General features: G+C 41.3%; 1 long non-coding RNA gene and 1 pseudogene across 1 annotated transcript; both read left to right on the top strand.

The window, feature by feature from the left end:
* The first annotated feature begins 284 nt into the window (after nt 1-284).
* Nucleotides 285-1,709, top strand: LOC106916235 (uncharacterized; annotated as a pseudogene).
* Nucleotides 1,710-1,839: 130 nt separating this feature from the next.
* Nucleotides 1,840-4,283, top strand: LOC106916236 (uncharacterized). Its single transcript, XR_001417941.2, has 3 exons — nt 1,840-2,261; nt 2,334-2,389; nt 2,556-4,283. It is a non-coding gene; the product is annotated as an uncharacterized LOC106916236 (long non-coding RNA).
* Nucleotides 4,284-4,612: the final 329 nt, after the last annotated feature.

The following is a 4,612-nucleotide window of genomic DNA, read 5'->3' as shown; positions in this document are numbered from 1 at the left end:
CCTTCATCAGGATTAATGACTAGCAGCTGCGTACTGTTAACTTGCTATGCTGTGATTGGTCAGTGAAAGACTCCCTCAACTATAATCAGCGATTTGCACGTTTATGTAATTCAGGCAGTAGGAGGCTGCTCATCAAATATGAAAGCTGGCATGGCCTCTTCATAGTAACAACTAGTTTGTGGTTTATGGCTTCTTGTTTTCCCCCTCCTTTCAACTTTAATTTTTTTTTATTAACCATTTTATTCTGATGCTTCTCAATAGACTGTGGCTACTTGTCATACTGACTGGTGGATACTTCACAAAGAAAGGTGAATCCACTTTTTGATCAATCTGGACATGTGCAAATATCATGCCTTATCAGCAGAAAAAAAGTGCTAATAACTCCCTTTGCAGCCTTGGATACCCTTGGGGCTTCTGGTACAAACCCTTTTAGTTCCAGTAGGGAGGAAACTGGCCCTGGATATGTTGTTGAAGAGTCTGCTTTCTCAAGTGTGACAAAGTGAGCTGTACAGCTTTATACAGATGAGCAACCTAGATACACTCATCCTAGCGCTCAGATGAGACCAGTTCCTGCTCTCTATGGATCTGATGTATATACAGGACATCAAGCTTCATCTCTGAAAGTCCTGGCAACATGAGCCCTCCAGGGCCATTTCCCATGTTCCAGCCAGGAGAAGCGTCCTACAAGGAGAGGACTTATGAACAAGGAGACTATAACTCTGAATCTGAAGACAGAGGCCCTCCTCCCCAGTACCTTCCTGTCCTGCCTCTAAATGAATTTGCCATTGATGGCCCACAGGCACGAGGCACACTTGTAGCTCGATTTCGACAAGGGTGTCCTCTACTTGAGTATGTGTTGCTGAGTATGAGGTATCCTCCAGGCATGTACACGTTTTCCACCGATCAACTTGACCATCGACGAAATCAGAGGCATGACGGTGGCCACGTTGGTGATCCTTACAGATGCAGTCAACTGGAAACCTACCCAAATCGTAAAAGGCACCCTCTTCGATCTCCGCAACAGAACATTGGAAAGGCTGGCTACGGTGTTCACTAATATGTTAGCTGAGTCTCTAATGGTGCTGACCTGCAAGAAGACTCTCCTAATGCCATGTTGTTGGTTATGGCAACCAGCTCCCTCTGCTGAAAGATTGATTAACTCTTTGGCAACCTGGATTTTAATGTGTTTTCTGCAACTACTACTTGACCCTGGTTTCTGTTAAGCTCAGCTGACTGCCTCAGGCTTTTGTCATTGCTTCAATGAAAATCTAAAGCTTTGCACATCTCTCCAGTGTGTGATAAGATTCAATGTGGTAGAGTTGAGTGCTTCTTTAATATTGCATGTCTTGCTAGACCTTTAGGATCCTTCTTGTTTTCGCACATTTAAAGCTCTAGGCCTTGTGACTAAAACATATCACAGCATACAGCCCGATGGCTGCATGCTGACCACTAAAAATCTATTTGCCTATAGATTACACACATTGGGAACATTTTTCTTGTGCTGTAATGGATTTTTTTTTCACTATGTATTCACAAATTGTGGAACAGATGAGTTAAATTGGAGGGTGCTAGGAAGGCTTGTGTGTCAAATCCAGTGCAAACCCGTTCCTTACATGCAAGTATTTGGAGTTACATTTTTAGTTCTTGTGCCCTCTTCCAGCTGAGGAATCACTAAAGGGTTTGACTGAAATAAAAACCTGATCATATAGGCAGTTTAAATTTGCCAGAGATGTCTAGGGTGGTGGTAAACCCTAGACACCCATAATGTATTTATTGCCTGCAGTGATTTTTATTTTCCTTTTCCATTTCCATGACAATTCTTGCTTTTCTAGGATTTCCATATTGTATTGGCAAGTGTGGGAATAAAGGATTTGGAAAGGTTTAATACATTACTGAAGGCAGAATGGCTTAAAATAAATGCTAACAAGTTAATTTCACTTGTGATTTTGCACACATAGACATTGTGACTGACATTCAGTATGTTGTCCAGATCTAATTTTCAAATGATAGAAAAAACGAGTTGAGCCCAAGATTTACCACCAGACCTTAACAGAACCAAGTGAACACAGAAAATGGATGGAAGAATGGAAAGATCCAACATAATCACGATTAATGCCTAGCAGCTGTGCATCATTAACTTGCTGCGTGCTGATTGGACGGCGCTGCTTCCTCGCGACCGTTTATGAGCCTTCCGCAGTGCATCCTTAATCGCAATAGTACAGAAGCTCGTCCAACATGATGACTGGCTCGTTGGCCTCAGGGTAAGGAGTGGGTTACTGCGCTGGTTCGTTAATGTGGAGCGGCTGTAGTTGTAATCATCTGTTTTTCAACAGGGTGTGGCTCCTTATCATGCTGACTGGTGTGAATTACAGCTGTCCCACGAAGAAAGGTAAAAAAAAAAAAAAAATCCCCCTGCCCCCAGCTCTGACCACTCCCAGTTTGGGCTAATGGTTTCTTAATACTGTGCTGATAAATTTTTGATGCTAAGAAAGATGTCTCAGTGCAGTTGACTAAATGCTGCTTTCCTTTTGTCCTGTTCTCATTCCGTAATAAAGTAGTGCCTGCTTCGCTGGAATCAGATGGTCTGATGCTGTATCGTCTTAACTCTTCCGGGTAACTCGAAAGCCAAATCTAGCAGTCGTGTCCCAAGAGGAGCGTCATCTCCCGACGACCTGGAGTTGGTTTCTGAACCCGAACCGCCTGGATTCGAGCCCGCCAAACCCTTTTCTTCTTCCAGAACTCCAGCCAGGTCGGCCGTCCTTCTTAGAGAAGGTGTAAGAGCAGGGGACGTACAACTCTGAATCTTCAGAAAAAGGCCCGCTGCTCAGACATGCTGCAGCTCGGAACCAATTGCGTGGCGGTAGACCTCCGCCTGTAACCCAACCTGTACACAGCATCTGGTTTGGCTATCCGCCGTATTACCTGTTCTTGCCTCCTAAACCAAGAGGTTTGAGTATTTACCCATTTCTGAGAGGATGATCTAACACCTCAGTGAATCAATTTGTGTCCATGGTGACACAGTTCAGACTAAGGCTTCATCCAAGGTTTTAAAAACTCTGTTTAGGTTGACTTAAATATTTTGAGCACTTATTTATTTTTTTATGTTTTCTTATTGATAAACTAAAGCCTTTTTCTCCTAACTTTAGCTGATGCTTTCTGGCAGCTTTTACTTTATAGGAGTGTTCTGAGAACTTGATACTCTAAATCAAGTTGAACTTATTTACTTTGTGTTAAATTCAGGTATTGTTTGATTATAGCCATTTTACTTTTCCCCACCCCTCCGAACTGATCAGCCTGTCACAGCAAGCGGCAACCTTTTACTGCATTGCAATTGCATTACAATGACTTTTCAAAAGCCTCATGCTTCATTGTGACCATTTTAGTTTCAACGTGAAGGCATTCAAATGCCTTTTTAAATGTAATTTTTGTAGAGTTAATTTGCTGCCTGTAGACAAAGTAATGGGTTTGTATTGATGCACAGAATAGTAGCATTATGGGCAGACTAGATGTTGATTTGAGAGATTTACAGTAAGAGACTTGATTTGAATTAGGAAAAATTATTTGTGGAAAATCTCTGCAATAATGTATGTAAACTAGTCTTCCAAAAAAATTTTTTTCTTAATGGTTTCTAATCTTAGCTGTCATCAACTTCCTCCACATGCATTTGCCGTTTGATGCAAAGAAATGGAGGACAAAGCCACACATTGGAGGGGGCAGAGCTTGAATATTGTGATTTCTATAGCACAGATGGTGGGAGTGGGCATGCTCAAAGTGGGCCTCCACATAATTAGTATTAATGTTCTCCATTTATCTGGTGTATACGTATGTTCTGTGGTACAGCTTAAAATGTTGCACCTGTGAGTTATACTCTGATTTCTCCATATTGTCAAGCTCCCAGTGTGAGAAGTGGCTTTTTTTTTTTAATTGTTTTGACAAAAGCGTCACTGAGATTTAATTCAAACATGAATCAAACCTACTATTGAGGCACTTCATAATGTTTGACTCTACATATCTGAATTCGGAAGCAAACCTCTGTCCTTTTTCTTCATCAAAAATCAAATCCCTTTGTGACTCTTTGGTAATGCTTTTGGTGTTTCTGAACTGAGGTCACAATATTCTAAACAAAATTAATAAAATTTACTTGGACTCTGTAATCTTGCATAACAGGAATCTGATTGTCCAATCAGATTTGGACAATTTTATGTCATCCGATAAAACTCCAAAACGGTAACTGACTGTTCTTGCTCTGCTAAAGCTGCAACCATTAAAACTTCCCTCACCAATGGCTTTTTTTTTTTTTTTTTTTTTTTTTAAAGCCAGGGGACAAAGAGTGACCCGCAGGATAGAAGTGGCAATTACATCCAGTCAGATGGCCACTTCACACACCTGTCACAACACAGATGAACCCATCATAAAAGGCTGCAGAGAGAGGACAAAAGTGAGAAAATTCCCCCAATGTGACCCTCCAGCTTCTCTGTCTTTTTCTCAACTATTTAAGACATAAAAAAGGGTAAATCCCAAGATAATTTGATATTTCATCTCCGCTTTTTGCATCCTGCCATCGTTTCCTGTTGGTAGACGTCTCTTCTTCCGAGTATATGCCTGAATATGG

Source organism: Poecilia mexicana, unplaced genomic scaffold (genome assembly GCF_051168715.1).
Source record: "Poecilia mexicana isolate PSO_F unplaced genomic scaffold, ASM5116871v1 scaffold_21, whole genome shotgun sequence".
NCBI classification, from domain to species: Eukaryota; Metazoa; Chordata; class Actinopteri; order Cyprinodontiformes; family Poeciliidae; genus Poecilia; species Poecilia mexicana.
Note: the sequence above shows the minus strand (reverse complement) of the source record. Positions and strands in the feature narration are given on the sequence as shown.